The sequence below is a fragment of the Myotis davidii genome, unplaced genomic scaffold, assembly GCF_000327345.1.
Source record: "Myotis davidii unplaced genomic scaffold, ASM32734v1 scaffold299, whole genome shotgun sequence".
In the NCBI taxonomy this organism is placed as follows: Eukaryota; Metazoa; Chordata; class Mammalia; order Chiroptera; family Vespertilionidae; genus Myotis; species Myotis davidii.
Window position 1 is genome coordinate 7,784,527 of NW_006293088.1, and position 18,330 is coordinate 7,802,856.

Below are 18,330 nucleotides of genomic sequence, written 5' to 3' on the forward strand. Positions count from 1 at the left end.
CCTCACGCGCTGGCGTGTCACATTTGCTAATAAGATGCTTTCCGTGTAGGCTCGTTCAGCCTAAATCAGTCATTTTCTTTTTCCATCCAGGGCCTCTAATTAATTAGGGTACCAGAGCTAAGTAGGCTTGGTTATTCATTTTTGAAAGGGGAGTTTCAGAAAATGAATTAAGCATAGATTTCGGGAACCAGTTGACCGGGACCCCAAAACCCATAGATCATTAATTTTAAAACAGAATCCCTTTGCTTGTAGAAGGCTTTGGGTCCTTGTCTGTGGTTCCCATTTCTCTGTTCCAGCAGAGCACCACTTGGGACTCGATTTCATCAGGCAAAGCTGTTCCAATTCCCAAAGCAGCTAAAGACTGGGATGGGCAGTGAAGATTTAGTATCCCCCCTCTCATCCAGCCCATGGTAATGAAATTCTCCAATCTTTTAGCAGTAACAAAACGTAGAAAATTATTTTCAGATCCTCCTTTGGGACAAGCCAACTTCTGTGTCAGCTTCCCAAGTGCTTGGCCTCAGAACAGGCTGACCTCGGTAGTTTGTCTCCCTCACCAGGACTCTCTGACTTTAAAATCAGCTCACATTCTCCCTCCCCTCTCTCCCTTCCCTCCCTCCTTTCTCCCACTTCCTCCCCCTCTTCCTTCTTCTCCTCCTTCCCTTCCTCCTCCTCTGATTTCCTCTACCCCTTCCCCTGTCATGTATTCCCCACGGATCCAGTTAGATGACCTTGCTTTTAGGCAGACTTGCAGGTGGATCCTTCCATCGCTCACACATTTAGATGAGTCCCTCCGCGTCACGGCGTTTATCCTCCACTGGTGTGAGGTAATTTCAGGCACTCGAGAGTCCCACTGTTACAAGGTGGGCATGTGTAGGGGAGATGTTCCCTTCCGATGAATAGCTTTACAAAAGGGGTGGTGGCTTCTTAAAGCGCAAAACCAAATGTTGTTTCTCGATAACCCACTTCAGGTTTGCCTTTAAGAATATTACACAGGGAGAAAGAGAGAGGAAGGACTTTGTTCGCCTTCTATCGACCTCGGTTCCACTGCACGTCCATGTGTGCTCTGGGCAAGGCTCTGCTGGGCGCCTGTGCGGCCCTTCACCGCTGTCCACGGTCGTCCTGCTGCCTCTAATGGAGTCCTCTGTTCTGTCATTGCTAGTCTGTGCTTCCGGTGTTCAAGTGACTTTTTTGTCTTTAGCTTAGTTTTCAGAAACCAGATTTTAAAACATATTGACTCCCTATCCAAAAGGAAGGAGGCTGATCACTGACTTTAGGCAAATAAACTGCATTTGTTCTTCAACTGCTAAGAGCTCTGCGGGAGCCACCACTCACCTTGATAATTGCCTGGCACTGTGGCATCCTTGACTGATGTTGGCAGTGGGCGTAAATGAGCACTTGAGTTGGATGTTGTTGCCACAGGCAACCTAGAGAGGAGATGGCAGCCACGTAACTGAAAACTCTTTTCGAGGGCCTCTTCTACTCCTGATAGTTGGGGACCACAGGGGACATGGGGAACACACTGCCGCTCTCCTCGGACAGGGAGGTCAGGAAGTGCTGTGAGGAGCAGGAGGTGTGATTTGAGAGGAACCTTGGAGGAAGGCTAGGATTTCACTCACCATACACAGTTGATAGAGGTCAGTGGAAGACCAGAGATAGGAAAGAATGCGGTGGGTGGTTAGTAGCTGGTGGCCCAGTTTGAATGAAGCTGTAGATGGAGGTGTGTACAAGATAGCTGATTCAAAGCCGCCCATCTGTGGGACCGGAAGTTTATGTTTAATTTAATAAGAAATAAGGAATAATTACATATATTTGAATGTGGGGAATGATGGGACAAACTGAAGTGGGTAGAGAAGGGGATCAGTGGTTCTGAAGCCTGGCCAAACACATTAGAATCACCTGGAGAACTTTAAAATGTCCCGGGCCCAGACTGCACTCAGACCAGTTAGATCAGAATCTGTGGGTGGGCCCCAGGCATCCATGCTCCAGGCCCTGGGACCTGGGGCTGAGGAAGGACTGTGGTTCTAGTGAGAGATGTTGCAAGCTCTAAGTTTAAAAGTTGTGTTTTTCAGCCTTGGTTGCACTGGAATCACATGCGGAGCTTTAATTCTTACACACACAACGCGCACATTCTCCCCACACACACCCCAGAGCCTTGGGTCTCACCCCAGAAATTCTGACTTAATTAACATGGGGTACGGCCGGGGCATTGGGTCTAACGTGCAGCTGGGGTTGGGAGGAATTGAGGTAAAGTTAGTGAGAAGCAAGACCTTTATTATGGGCCAGGTGCTATTCTAAGTACTCGACGTGAATTGACTAATTTATTGACATTTTATAGATATAGAAGCAGGGTCCCAGACAGGAGAGAGAACTTTTCTGAGGCCACAGAGCAATTCCTAGAGCCTGCTTTCCAACCCAGCCTCCTGGCTCCCGAGCCCAGCTCTTCACTCACTACACTGCGTGGCCTCTCCAGGGAAGCCTGGCTGATGGGGGTGGGAGAGAAGGGAAGAGCTGGAGAGATGCTCTTCAGATTTTGTGTCTTGGTACAGGGAGGCATCTGGTGGTACCTTTAATAAATTTGTGAAACCAGAAGTACTTGCTTTAGGGCAGAATGGAAGAGTCATGTTGAATTTGAAGTGACTCTAGAAGATGCAGGTGGATGTAGCAGTTAGAAATGAAGGTCTAAAGCTAGGAAAGCTTTCTGTTTACAGAGAAAGCTCACAGTTGAGGAGCTAAATTAGCATGCATGCTCAGGATCTCAGAGAGGAAGTGGCAGAGCCAGGACCTGTTGACGTTGGCAGGGGTAATAGTGCAGAGTGAGGAGATGCCGGAAGCCGGTCCATCCTTGCTGCTTGACACAGTCGCTGCAGGAAAGAAACATCTGCACAGCATATGTTTCAAGGGACCTGGTGTATTTCAAGAACACCTGGTGTTCTTAATATGTTTGCTCCCCTTAGCGCTATGTGTTTTAACCAAGGTCACCTATACGAGAAAGGTTGTTTCCCCCGGTAGGGATTTTTCCCTGAAGTTAGGGAGGGGATAAAACCCCTTAACTAAGTGTCAGGCGGATAGTTAATCACTTTAACTACAAATAATCACGCCCGGGCTGCAGAACCTGGACAGAACCTGGCTGGAAAACCTAGCGAGGGAACATGGCTACAAAACCTGACTGGACAACCTGGAGAACCTAGCAAGAGAACATGGACACAGAACCTGGCTGGAGATCTCCTATCCAGCATGGCAAAAGATCCTACACAGAACTTGGCTGGAGAACCTGACTAGAGAACCTGGCTATGATGATCACCTGAACGCTGCCTCTGTGTCATGCCTTCTTCGCCAACTCCATCCACACCTTTGGGGACCCCTGGACCTGCTGGGGTTGGACCCCAGCAAGGAGAGACTCGGGGAATTGTTAGATTGAGAGGCAGAAGGATGGACAAAATGACAAATGTAGAAAAGGAATAGCTCCAAAGCAGAACTGCTTGGATGTTGTATTTAATTTGTTACCCATGATGTTTAACTTAATGGGAAATGGGGAATAATTACACACTTTTAATGTGGGCAATGATATAATTCAATTGAAAGATTGGGATAGGAACTTGGTACAAAGTCGGGATGCTGAGGCAGATCTTGTAGTATTGATCGCTTTGTTGAAATAACTGGTAGTGAGTCCTGGGTTACGTATAGAACTTGGGAAACCAGGATAGAGATGGTACAGGAGTTGAGGGGCACATCAAGAAGAAGAGACTTTGTGCAATTTAAGGTGGGTGTGCCGTAGTAAATAAAAGTTCTAGATTCATATCTTAGATGTTTCCATGAAGTTCAGCCATAAGGGATGGCTGATGGCTGGGTTGGAATAAAGGGCACCAAGAATTGTTGATGCAAGCAGAGTATTAGAAGGACTATGAGCAAGATTGCTCATGTTCCTGATAGTTCTGATAAAAGATAGGATAGAGCCCTAACCGGTTTGGCTCAGTGGAAAGCGTCGGCCTGCGGACTGAAAGGTCCCAGGTTCGATTCCGGTCAAGAGCATGCACCTTGGTTGCGGGCACATCCCCAGTAGGGGGTGTGCAGGAGGCAGCTGATCGATGGTTCTCTCTCATTGTTGTTTCTAACTCTCCATCCCTCTCCTAGCTGAGTGGAGAATGCTGTGTCAGGGGAAGGCTGAGTGGGTGGGGGTGCATAGCTGTAGAGCTGCCTTCCTCAAGGGAGCAGCACTTCTCATTCCATATTTCTGTTCTAAGTAAGTCTGGGCAAATGATACCTCAGTAATCCAAGTCAATTAATCAAGTGTGATAAATGTTTTTCTAATAATTTAAATTACTTAATTCCTATCTGGTGATCTTTGAAGTCATGTCTCAGTTACTATAAACTGTTCCTTGTCAGGATCAGATAAATGCCTATTAGACTCAGGAACTTTTGAGAGCTTAGAACTGACTGCTAGGAGAGAAGAGGGAGCTTTGCTATAGAAGTAAGTCATGTGGCTATCATTGAAGTAAAAGTTCATGCATTTGTTGTGCATAGATGTGCGTTTTCTGTTATGGGCAACACAGTGACAGACTTAATGCCAAAAGATTCTCTACAACCTTTGTCATGACTTTTTGGATTGGTGCAAAGATTAGAAGAGAAGGGTCTCGTTCTTGTTACGGCCTTAGCTGATAACCTCACAGAAGTTTTGGGTGAATATTCTCTGTGGTCAGGAGAGAGGATGAGGAGAAGCAGCTAAAGCCCAAGGGGGCTCTGTCCAGCCTGTGGAGTTCCCTTTAGTTGTCACTGTGTTTTCGTTTTCTTTGGTGCTTCCTCGGTGTAATGTTTTATCAAACAGGCTAAGAGCCTAAAGCAAAATAAAACAAAGACATGAAGGAGCTTGATGGGTAGATGATTCATTTCCTCATTATAAAGAACATTTCCTTTTCATCCTTTATTAGGCCACAAGAATTGTTTTCACTGTTATCTGTCCTAGATCGTGTTAAGGTCCCACCAGTCCTGCCTGCTGTAGTCAGAGCAGCCTGGATCTGCTGCCGCCTGGAGGAGGCTGTGACAACCCACCTCTGGTGGGAGCTTCCCCCCGAATGTCTGCTGCCACTGGGCCGGGTGTTTTTATGTTCGTGATATGCCCCAAAACAAGAAACTCCAGTTCCTCCTCCTTTCCGCCCTACATTTTCTCATCACTTCTTCTTTTCTTAGATGACTACTCATCTGCATGTAGGAAACTGCCCACTAGTAATGTAATTCAAGTTTGGTGGTAGGACACGAAGGTGTTGGCAAGCCTTTCTGGTTGAGTCGGTGCCTTGGACCAGCTGCTGTACCTTGGGCTGGTCATTGATTTTCTTTCTTAGAAACAAGAGTATTAATTAATATTAGGCCCTGTTCAACCCTGAAAGGTTCAGGTACTGATAGTAGGAATTGTCCTTGAAGAAACATGATTTGTATGTGGAAAGGACTCTGCCAGATGACCCCAGACAAGACCACCCCACCCTGAGGAGAGAGACTTTAATGGTAGTGATGGACTTGGGTGCCCGGACCCAGTGCTGGGCACCGTGTGGGAAGTTCCATGGCGGGTACACAGCAAATGCAGCACAGAGGAAGATGAGACAGTATGGGCATGAGGTAGTACATACATGTGATCAGGGTCACCCAGTGGTAAGTGGTCAATACACAGGCCCCCCAGGCGGTGGGTGGTGAGGAGAGACTGAGGTGGGAGATTGTTACAGCCTATAAACTGTTCTTGTCAAGACCTGATAAATGCTAATAAGACTCAGGAACTTTTGTAATTTTTAACTGAAAATCATCCCATATCGATTTATTTTACCCCAAACAACTGGAGCATGTGATGGGAGCAGCAGGGCCTGGCTGTAGTTGACTCTGGGACAGCGGTGGCAGATACACAGCCCAAGTGCCACCCGCTTCCTCCTTCCTGCACTCATTGTAGACATTGTTCAGCACAGCACGGTCTCCCATGAACTGAAATGAAACCTCAGAATCCATTTTAACACAAGTTCTAATCCAGACACTTGGGGGGCTGGACGCTGGGGCTAGAGTGACCGGATGGAGGCTGCTGAGCACTTTAATTGCTCACGAAGGAGTCTGAGCTCTCACTCTTGAACAGACAGATGTCACACCCAGTTTTGAAATTCATGCGAAGAATGGTCTTTACCATAATTGAACAGCAGTTACTCCAAAAAATTAAAACATTTTTTTCAATTGCTGTTGACATACAATATTATATTAGTTTCAGTCGTACAACCCAGTGATCAGACATGTAACCTATGAAGTGATCACCATGATAAATCCCACTTTTGTGATACAATCTGTCTTGGTTCTAGAATGTGTTTTTAGTAACCCTAGTTTGTTCTGTTAGGTACAACCAGACTCTAATTAGTCTGCCTGAAATGTGGAAGTGTGCCTGGCGCTCCCAAGAATTCCTGAGTGTCTGTCTTCCTTTCAGATATAAATTTAACCCCCCCCATGAAGCCCCTAAAAGAATTTTGCTTAGAAAGCCTATATTCCCTCCCAAGTTTAAAATGGTATATGCTTTTTTTCATTAGGATGTAATTTCTGACATTTGAAATAAAACTGTCCCATCATTATTAAATACTAGAGGCACGGTGCACGAAATTCGTGCATGGGGGGTAGTCCCCTCTGCCCAGCCTGAAACCCTCTCTAATCTGGGACCCCTAGCGGATGTCTGACTGCCAGTTTAGGCCCGATCCCTAAACTGGCAGTCGGACATCCCTCTCACAATCTGGGACCACTGGCTCCTAACTGCTCACCTGCCTGTCTGCCTGATCACTCCTAACTGCCCCCTCTGCCGGCCTGGTCACCCCTCACTGCCTCCCCCCTCTGCCGGCCTGGTCACCCCACGCAGCCTACTGCTTAGTCATTTTGTCGGCCCTCACTGCCTCCCCTGCCAGCCTGGTCACCCCATGCAGCCTGCTGCTTGGTCGTTTGGTCGGCCCTCACTAACACCCCTGTTGGCCTGGTCGCCCCATGCAGCCTCTTTGGTCGTCTGTTCGGTTGTTTCGGTTATGACGGTTGTTTAGCCTTTTATAGATATAGATATCTAGTGTATTTTGAATATCATTGTGATTTATACCCATTATTACCTATTTTGAAAATACCCAAATGAGCCTGGCTGGTTTGGCTCAGTGGATAGAGTGTCGGTCTGCAGACTCAAGGGTCCCGGGTTCAATTCCAGTCAAGGACACATGCCCAGGTTGCAGGCTAAGTCCCCAGTAGGAGGCGTGCAGGAGGCAGCTAGTCAATGATTCCCTCTCATCATTGATGTTTCTATCTCTTCTTTTCCCTTCCTCTCTGAAATCAATAAAAATATATTTAAAAAAAGAAAGAAAATACACGAATGAGCTCCTATTTTTAGCAGTAAAATCTTATACTTTATCTTTCCCCCTTTAACTTATAACTAGTAGCTTTTTAAATACATATATATATTTTCAGAGAAGAAGGGAGAGGGAGAAAGAAACATCAGTGATGAGAGAGAATAATTTATCAGCTGCCTCCTGCACGCCCCCTACTGGGGATCGAGCCCACAAGCTGGACATGTGCCTTTGACTGGAATCAAACCCAGGACCTTCAGTCTGCAGGCTGACCCCCTATTCACGGAGCCAAACCAGCCAGTGCATAACTAGTAACTTTTGAATCTACTTCCCATAGACTTTATTCCTAATGTAAAGCATTTTGTGCTTGAGATCTTATCAGATCAGCCTTTGATACTCCCTAAAACAAAAAGGTATGTGTATCAAAATATGCGTACATACTGATTTCCTTTAGAAATAAAGCTGTGTTAAAAGAAAAATTCTCTCCAATAATTATAGTGTTATAATAATTAGTATACAGGTGAACAAAACAAGATGTTATAAATGTAGATAAAATTTTACTTTTTACTATTCATTGGAAATAAGATAGATGAGTTTTTTGAACACATTAGTTCTTGGATGAATATTACTTATTGTTCAATTGAGGCCATATTCTGTATCTATTTTATTCTTATTTATTTATTTGTATATATAAATATTTAGGAATCTTGTTCACATGAACAAGTAGATGGGAATGATAGTTTTTTACAGTGTTACCTAAATATTTGAATTTTACATTGTAATGCCAAAAATATAATTTATCATCAGACATATTTTCAATAGTTTATCAGATGATACCTTCTCTAGACCCTCCTTCCTTCAAAAGAATTAGAAAGTACCTGAGTCGCTTAAGGCTCTTATGGTGAACATAGTTAGTCTCTGTGCCCACATCCACACCCATGTTTTGAATGGACCTGTGCTTCTGCCCTGGAGTTTCTGCATAGGCCCCGCTGCTAAGCACCCCAGGTGGGAGAGGGACGCCTTTGCTTGTGAGGTGAGAGGAGGGTGGCCCTTCACCTTCTACACAAGAGTTTGTTTCTCGGTAGATGACTGGGAAAGAAAACTTGAAAGTTGCAGGTTAGGAAATGAATATTGCCTTAGAACTATTTGAGTCCACGTGCCCTTAAAGCCTTTTGTGTCTGTACACCCCAGTTTGCAGAAAATAGACCTACGCATTTTTCTTGCCAGGCCCTCATCTGGGCCCTGAAAAAGCAGGAAAAGGCAGGAGCCGTGGGATCTGGGCTGGCGGCGTGGAGAGGGCCAGCCTGGGAGCCTCGCGCACCTCTTCCGAGTTGGTCAGCTTTGGGCAGTGAGCCAGGCTGTGCGTTGCTTTGGTAACTTAAGTGGTGAATAAATTGCTGTCCTGGCCCTCCATTTTGTCATAATGCCAAAGCTCTTATTATAAAACAAAACAAAACAACACCGCCCCCTAAAAACATACATAGGCACCAAAACCCTCTGAGAGATCTTGGTTTCTTACTGTCCGTAAGGTCTGCATACTCACCTTTTTTTAATGTTTTGGTATCTTGTTTTCAAATAACTGGTTTCCTTTTTTAAAAAAAAAAATTATTTTTTATTTTTTTACAGAGAGGAAGGGAGAGGGATAGAGAGTTAGAAACATCGATGAGAGAGATCATCATCGGCTGCCTCCTGCACACCCCCCACTGGGGATGTGCTCGCAGCCAAGGTGACCGGAATGCCCTTGACCGGAATCGAACCTGGGACCCTTCAGTCCACAGGCCAATGCTCTATCCACTGAGCCAAACCGGTTAGGGCAACTGGTTTCCTTTTTAATCCATACATTTTATTGTAGGCATTTCAAACCCATTTTTAGTAAGAGGTTAGGCTTTACCAGGCTGCCAAAAACAAAAAAGGTGAACTTGTTCTTAGTGCTGACCTCTTCCAAATAACCACAAAGCGTTTCCGGAGTCCTGGGTGGCAGTCAGGGCAGGGGTTTCGTGGAAGGATGCTGCATAGCAGGGACACGGCAGGACTGGGGCGGTTACTGGCTCGGAGCAGGCACCGGAGGTGTTGCAGATGTTGCAGTAGATGTCAGACCTCAGACCTGCTGTTGTTACCAGGCATCCTCTGGAAGGCATTGCTGTCTCCTGTAATCCCCTGACTGTCAAGCATGAGGGAATCCCACCCACCTGCCCATCCGCCAGGGGGCGTGCTTCCTGCGGGTCCTTGATCTTCCTTGCCCTATTCTACACAAGAAATCAGCCCAGAGAGAGAAAACTTTCATTATCTCCAGATTGTTCCACAACGATTGAGCATGTTCTTGGTTTTATTATTAAGTAACGGGGACCTGCGGCTTCTTGGTTATTGTTTGGTTTGTTTCTGCAACGTTTCAACATTCGTTATTTTCTTGCTGGTGCTTTCTTAGGCAGCTGATTTGCTCCACACACCAGGTCCCCTGACCCGAAGCTACAGAGCTGCATTTAGACCGGGTTTCTCGCATGCTGCTGACTTTATCTCATTTACAGTATCACATTTCTGTTGCCATACACTGTGTGATCTGGGCCTCCCCACAGCTTTTTAACAATTCGTAATTGAGCAGGAAGTGTTTTTATTACAGTGGCCTTTTGATTTTGATTTTACAATCGTGTAGTGTTTAGCAGAGAGCAGAGGTGGGGAAGTGGCTCTCTGAAACACATTTTTGACAGAGAGAAGTCTGTTGTTTCAGCCACTTGGCTATCTGTCAGCGCTTCTCAGACTTCCCCCTTGTGTTGGTTGCCTGGCAACCTGGGGCTGGAGCAATCAAACCGTGGCCAGTGCTTTTCCAAGCCCAGATTGGGAGATGATTTATTGGTGGAACTGTAAGCACGGTAAACCCAAGCCTCAGAAATGGACCTTTTCTTTCATTTTAAACCAGGAGTTTATATAAACCACACCAAGAAAAAATAAAAGATGAAGAGTATCAGTTGGAGCATGTTTTTTTAAAGCTTTTAAAGAATAAAATTAAGGCCTATAAGTGAGCTTATTATGTGTGTATATATATATTCACATTTATGCTTAGTTGGATTATTACTATTTTTCTTTTACCTTCCTGAAACACTTAACAATTTAAAAGTTAGTGCTTTATCTGGTAAATTAGGGTACTTGGGATGCCATCTTTCCATGAGAAACTCAGCCCAGGGAATGAATGTTAAGGTCTCGCCTGGGTCATCGAAAGCCGTGATAGAATCAGGCAGAGAACAGAGCCCAGTTTCCTGGTCACGTGTCTATATCTGGATTTAATGCAGTGAATATATAATGCTGAGTGCACTTCTCTCTATTTTCAAATTTAGCGGAAAAATGCAAAGAACCCTGCCTTCCCCGTGCGGTGTGAACAGGTCGTCCTCTCTGTACATAATGCATTTGTGTAGAGACGCGAACACTGTCATTGCAGGACAAGTTAATTCTGAACTTTCAGATTCTTCCCACTTTCTGCTTCTGCCACACTGCCTTCTCTTATCCTCCTCCCCCAATTTATAATTATTACTTTTTAACTGAAAATCATCCCATGTTGATTTATTTTTACTATAAAAGTTAATTTTAAAGCTCTTTATTGTGAGATTTCTCCTTCATAGAGTTTCAAATAATTTCTCCCGTATTGCAAATGAAAGTGAAGAGGAATCTGGGGGCGGGGGGGGCGGGGGGCAGAAGAACCTCAGCCTGACTGTGCAGGTTAAGCATTTCAATCTAGAAAATTTTAAAGAAATACTTTGGAACTCAAACCGTACTCTCCATGCAGCCCAGTGTACCCAACTGTGTATGTAACTGTGCTATTAGTATGTTTGTGTTCCTTATAAATATACAGATCTAATCTCTGTGTGTAATTTACACACAGCTGTGTTCATGCTCTCTTAATACCAATATTTTCAGCAAGAGTGAGGTATCATGGGAATGCTATTGTTCCAAACAAAAGCCAGCAGAGCAGCCTCATGGTGGGGCCCATTACCAGCACCCCATGTGGGGACTCTCCCTTGAGAGACCCTTGTGGTAGTTGTTCTTCATGGGGACAGCATGAGACCGAATGGTAATAAAAAGGAAAACAATGACCACCTTTAGACGGGGATCTGCCTTAGGAGCGAGGTTGCCTTCTGTAATTGAAATACACTCCCTTCCCCTCTATCCCCGGACATTTCCCAAACGAGTGATTGATTTTCCCTCCCATTTGGAGACCCTTTAAAGTGAACAAAGGTAAACGAGGAGCCCTGGCCCTTGTCAGATTGTGGTGAAGGAGAAACAAAGTTCAGGAGCCCTTTGCATGGCGGGAGCGGAAGGGCGCCCCTGGTGCCCGTCAGGGCCTCAGTTTCCCGTTTGTGGGCAGATCTTAACTTCTGGGGGGCTGAGTTCTTCTGGGGGACAGCTTTTATTTAATTTAAAATAACAGGCTTTTGTGATTTTATTTCATTTAAGACTATGTGATATCATTGTCCATAATTCTAACAGTGTATTTATTTTACCTCCCTAATGGAAAACTTTTAGTGCTTTGGAAGTTTTAATGTTTTATAAAAACAGAAGTAAGGATCATTCCAGACCTGTGCTACCTGACTTGGTAACCACCAGCCACGTGTGCCAGTCCAAGCTGAGAGGTGCTGTGAGTGTAAACCACATGCTGAATTCACAGACATATAGGAAAACAAGAACGCAAACTACTCTTTAATAACTTTTATATTGATTATATGCTGAATTGATAATATTTTAGATCAAGTTAAAATGGACATTAGAAACTCGTATTATTAAAGTTTTATCTTTAAAACATATGACTGCTAGAAAATTAAAGGTACATGTTTGGCTCACATTCAGTTTCTGTTGGGCAGCCACTAATTTAGACTCTTAATTACAATTTTTTCAGAAGGCTTCTTCACTAAAGATTCCTATTCTTTTATTGGCTTGTCACTTACAGATGGGCCACATTTCTTTTTTCAGTTTCTTCCTCTTTCTTTTTTTGCTGAGATCTACCTTGTTAAAGGAGGTGAACTTTTCAATGACTTATTTATGACCACTTTACAGTACATTTCCGGGGAGACTCCACGGCGTTATCACGGGGGGGGGGGGGGCGATGTTGTTAGTATTGGGTTATTTTTAATTTGGGTGTAGCTGGGCAGCCATAATTGGCCAGAGATATTTTGCTGGCGGTATTCCTACATCTGTTGATGCTGCTGCTTAACTAGCCAGCTCTCATTTGACTTGAAATGCACTGAAGCGTGCTCTGAGAGTCACCCAGTGGCAGTGCTTTGTTAGGTCTGCCATAGTGAAGGGACTTAGCCGACGCAATGAAATCATCATATAGACAGAGATATATGGGATGGCTCCATGGCCTTTGCTAGTGGGCTCAGTTGCTATGTAAACCATCTGACATGAGGTCATTTTCCTATGAGGCATGTGGTCTTTGGATGAAAAATGGAGTAATTTTATTTGACATTTGAAACCACCTGGAAAGGGTTTAGTACACAGGTGTGTTGAAAAAATTAATTACCAGCTTCACTCTGGGTGCTAAACTGGCATCATGGAGTGGGACGGTGTGGTTTCTCTGGTGGGATTTGTACGTCTGAGTGGACAGGAAAGTTGGTGTTAAACAATTTTGTAAGTAGTAATTAGAGAGTCAGAAACTTAGCAGTGAACACATGTCAGGAGACACTGAGTCAAGACGGAGGGCAGATGGTGGGGAAATCAGATAGTGCTTTGGGAAGACCAGGTGAGCTCACCTCCAGACTCACTCACTCATTCATTCAGCCAGCCAGTGATTGATTGCTAATCAAGTGCTGCTTTTGGGGCTGGGATGCAGAAGTGAACACATTTCCTGATGCATTTAGTGTCATGTAAAACGTCATGTTACATGGTAATAAGAGCTATGTGTTAAAGCAGAGTAAGGTTATAGACAGTGAAAGGACATGCAGATTGGAGAAGTCTAATAGGAAGCTGATTCACTGGTTCATTTAATTAATAGCTGACTAACAATGTAGAGTTTTTAGTAGTTTTTATAATGAATTTCATAGTGGTTTCCTCTTACTGCATAATAAACTATGCCCAACAGTAAAAATTACCTCAACTGTCCAGTGTGGCTCAGTTGGTTGGAGTGCTGGCCCGCATACCAAAGGGTGGTGGGTTCCATTCCGGTTAGGGCACATGCCCAGGTTGTAGGGCCGATTCCCCAGTTGGGGTGTATACAGGAGGAATCTGGTTGATGTTTCTCTCTCTCCCTTAAAAAAAAAAAATCAATAAAATAATTACCTCAACTTAAAACAATAATACTCATTATTATCTCTATTTCTGTGGGATGAGAATTTAGAAGTGGCTCAGCTGTGTGGTTCTGAGTTGAGGGGCTTTTGTGAGGTTGCAGTCAGATGGTAGGTGGGGTTGGAGCCATCTTGAAAGCGCCTTCACTCAGGAGCCCGAGCCAGGAAGTCTCAGCAGCTGGGGGCTGGAACAGCGGGAGCTTTTAGGCGTCTCTCCACCCCTGTGTGGTCTCCAGCACTGCTGGTGGCTTCCGGAGAGCCAGCCTTTGTATTATGGTGGCTCAGCGCTGTGTGTCTGCAGAGGCAGAGCCAAGCAAAAGCTGTATTGCTTACACTCCAGCCTCAGAAGTCCACCAGCATCACTTCTGTCCTATTGGTCCAAACAATTACTCTTGGAGAGTGTATCGAAGAGCCTCGAGGAGGCCGTGGTCTAGGACACGTGACTGTCCGTGTTGAGTCTGTGAAAGCTGATACTCTGAATAGAAAGTGTAGGTGAAGTGTGAGCTAGAGAAAAAGATCTGCTCCAGAAGAGAGATGAGAACCATAATAAAAATGTGCTTATTCTTTTAAATAGTTATCCGTTTGCCTTTATAAAACTTTAACCAGTTTAATGAAACTGTTAACTATAGTTGACCCTTGAACAACTCAAGGATTAGGGGCACCGATCTTCCGTCCAGTTGAAAATCCAAATGTAACTATGTAGTTAACCTGGACTAATGCTAGTAAACTCAAAGTTACTTACAAAGTAGTCAGAAATGAGAGCAATATACAGAGACTCTTGGAAATGCCCACCATGATTGCCGGCATGTCTCCTCCCAGACAAATTGGTTCTGGGTGTTATTTATTGAAAAAGTAGTGCTTTCCTCAGTCACCCTTTCATTAATGTGTTAAACATTTAAAACCCAAAACCAAATGATACTTTTCAAAGCACAGCATCATTAGTATACCTCCAGCAAGACATACGTTTTAGATACGGTGACAAGAATCTATAACAAACAAGACTGTATGGATGAAACGCAACAGGTTCTCATCTAATGGTTGGTCAGTAAGAGCCGTTGGTCAGTAAGGACACGGCACTGTGTGATACAAGCGTTTGGAAAGGCTTTCACTTCATCTGCTTGGCATCAATGTTCTCTTTTTTTCGCTTGCACTTTTATATATCTACCCGGGAGCGAGGGGGCACTGTGGATTGCTTACTTGCAAATATGCCTGCTCTTCAGTCCCCTGAGAACCAGTAAGTTATTAACATAAAATTTTGTGCAGAAAACAGGGTAGAGCAGAAGGAGCCATTTTCACAGTGGGAATCATTTTAATACCGACAGTGTTTTCCAAACAGTTATGTAAGAGGATGGAGTGAAGTCACTTTTCGAAGTCCTGGTGTGCATTTCTGACTGTGATGCACTAGTTAAAATTCACCAGTGGGAGTTAATTGTGAAAGCTCTCAGCCAGGAGTTAATGCAGAGCTATTTTTTTGCCATTTCTGAGGCACAGTCCCCTCGTCCTGCCTCTCTTCTCTGCTGCGGACACAGGTCAGATCCAGCCCTTGAGAAGAATGTTGGGAGTTCCAGGTGCAGATGAGGGCGATCAGTGCACCTTACTCTGTGAGGGACTTAGCCCCAGCCTACTACTCTTTGCTATCCAGTTTGATGTTCAGAATAATTTTTTGAAATGGATAAGGCAGGCATTTTTTGCCAATTTAAAAGATGAAGAAATTGAGGCACGAATAAGTTATGAGACTCTAGCCCTTACTTACTTTTATAGATTTTTGAGAACACTTACCTTGAAAGGCAGACAAAGGCAACAGATGCCCATTGCACCATCTGCGATCTGCACCCTGTCCTGGACTCCATTCTTAGGCCTCACCCATCCCTGAGGCTCCCAGTTGTTTACAGATGTCAACCTTGACCCTGGATTGATGGTATGGTTAGTTTTTCCTTCTGTAAAGTGGAAATTGTAGTAGTGCCTGATTGACTCGTTGAAGGTTGTGATGTTTCAGTAAGTCAGTGCACGTAACCCTTAAGACGTGCCCTAGCACTACTCAGTATTAGCTGTTTCTTTGTTGCATAGGGTGGTGTTTCCCTGCCGGTTTCATATCATGACGCATACCAGCGAAGCTGCTAGCCTAGACCCACCCTGCCACCCCGAGGGTGGAGAGGGTCAGCATCTGGGTAGGCCATGGGCACGGGGCTCGGGAGGCACTGACGTGGGGCAGGCTCGGCAATAGCACCAGGGACTTTAGAACGTAAAATTTTATCATAAGAGAAATGTTACTGCATTGTGACCCAATTATGTTTATTCCTATTAAGTATCTCCCATTTCAAAACTGGCTGTGTCCATAAACAGTCATATCAAAATTTCCTTTATGGAACAGAGGAGCAGACTAGGTCCCAGAACTTCCGAGTTTGAATCTCATGTTCTTTGCATTCTACCAAAAATAAGAAATAGAGCTTTCCAGACAGAGCCTATTAAAACACAGGTTAACAGTAAATACTGTGTTCAGGTAACTCACTTTTTTTAAAGCCAGGAATTAAATATTCTCTACTAGGAACTTACAGTAGGTAACTCCTGATGATATGAAATTTTAACTCAGTAATGGAAAACTACAGCAGTTCGTCTAAAAACTGGAGCATAATTATGTAGCATGACAGGGGTTCTAATTCTCACTACAATGGCCATCATATTACAATATTTGTGTATCAAATTAACATGTACACCTTAAATTTATACAATGTTAAATGTCAACATATGTGAAACTGGAGCACAGCCACAAACTCAGTTTCTAAAACAAAGCAAAGAATAATCTCCGTGCCATAAATAAATTTATATTTATGTTTGGATCTCATCTGGCTATGAGGATTCAGAACTAGCAAAGGACTTGCTTTCTGCTCCCAAGGAACACGTGCAGGGTAAGTGGAAACCAACACCCGCCAGCCCCTCAGTCCAAGCTCCTGAGAGTGGCCCGGCCGCAAGTCTGTGGAGCGTTGCGAGCAGGCCGCTGTGCACTCACTGGGCAGGGACCCAGCCCACGTTACTGCCTTTTAAGTGAGCACAGTCTTCTTTCTCCTTCACCCTCAGCCTCCTAGCGTTCTAATACCTGTACACTGTCAGGCACGGAAAAGGTAAGGGACGTAGAAATAATTCATGAGGCCTGGGATTTCAGCACTGGAAATGCTGAATTTCAGCTCCACTACTAAGAAACAGACCATATCTGTGAGCTAACATTCAGAAGCTTAGAGTACAGGCAGACCTCACAGATGTCGCCCTTCCCACCCCCCTTTTTTTAACAAATAGAAGGCAAGACCCTCCACCAGCGAAAACATCATGACTCACTTATTGCAATACTTGCTTTATTGCAGTGGTCTGAAACCAAACCCGCAATATCTCCAAGGTATGCCGAGACATGTCTATTTTTAAATCGATAATGTTAATTATTAAATTAGTCTTAAAGACTTTAAGGTCTTCATTTGAAGAGAAGTGAATTAATAGAGGGAAAGGAATGCTTAACATACTGACCTATGCTGATCACTGACCAACTCTGAGTGGGTTGGCTTTGTTTCGATTTTAAAGGCTCCTCTACATTTCTGGTAAACCACAAGGTAAAGGCTGGTCTCTGAGCAGCAGATGTTTTACCAGTTTTGAGGCCTTGTGGCTTTCCATAGAGAAGTAACAGTGCCGGCCACATGAAGCTTTTACTTCCTTTTTTTTTTTTTTTTTTTTTTTTTTTTTTAGTGGAGCCAATGGTGCTTTGCACTGGATAGCATAGTCATTGAAATGCATCGACAGAAGTGGTCTGTGTTCACCACCAGATGTCAAGTGCATATTTCTAGAAGCAGTTTGAAATGTCTGAGACGTTCGAGCAAGTGTTCCCAGTGGGTTTGGACCATAGATTTAGCCTTGGGAACAGTCATAAGAATCTTGAATGATATTTAGAGCCCAGGGTGCAGGGGGAGATATATTGGGAGGGAGGTTGAGAGCAGCAGGAAGCCTGGAACAAAGCCATGGGAAGACTCCAACATTTAGAGGTTGAATAGAGAATTAAGCCAGGTGATATGAGGAAAATCAGGAATTTCATGTCATGGAACCAAGAAAGTCAGTTCAAAATTAACCCTTTGATTTTTAACTATTTCCCATGGTGACCACCTTAGCCCAACCAACCTGTTATCTCATGGTTTGTTTTATTTTATGGTTTGTTTTATTTATATATATATATATCTGTACACCGTCAGGATACAGGACGTAGAAATAATTCATGAGGCCTGGGATTTCAGCACTGGAAATGCTGAATTTCAGCTCCACTACTAAGAAACAGACCATACCATTGAGCTAACATTCAGAAGCTTAGAGTACAGGCAGACCTCACAGATGTCGCCCTTCCCACCCCCCTTTTTTTAACAAATAGAAGGCAAGACCCTCCACCAGCGAAAACATCATGACTCACTTATTGCAATACTTGCTTTATTGCAGTGGTCTGAAACCAAACCTGCAATATCTCCAAGGTATGCCGAGACATGTCTATTTTTAAATCGATAATGTTAATTATTAAATTAGTCTTAAAGACTTTAAGGTCTTCATTTGAAGAGAAGTGAATTAATAGAGGGAAAGGAATGCTTAACATACTGACCTATGCTGATCACTGACCAACTCTGAGTGGGTTGGCTTTGTTTCGATTTTAAAGGCTCCTCTACATTTCTGGTAAACCACAAGGTAAAGGCTGGTCTCTGAGCAGCAGTGGG

The 18,330-nt window shown here is 44.1% G+C and overlaps 1 protein-coding gene and 1 long non-coding RNA gene across 2 annotated transcripts in view; one reads left to right on the forward strand and one right to left on the reverse strand.

Annotated features, from left to right (window-relative positions):
• The window catches only part of RERE (arginine-glutamic acid dipeptide (RE) repeats), a 252,765-nt gene that overhangs the window by 176,927 nt on the left and 57,508 nt on the right, over nt 1–18,330 (forward strand). The gene's annotated exons all lie outside the window — the stretch shown is intronic.
• On the reverse strand, nt 13,594–16,420 carry LOC107183581. Its single transcript, XR_001514371.1, has 2 exons — nt 15,377–16,420; nt 13,594–14,115 (listed from the first exon to the last, which is right to left on the reverse strand). It is a non-coding gene; the product is annotated as an uncharacterized LOC107183581 (long non-coding RNA).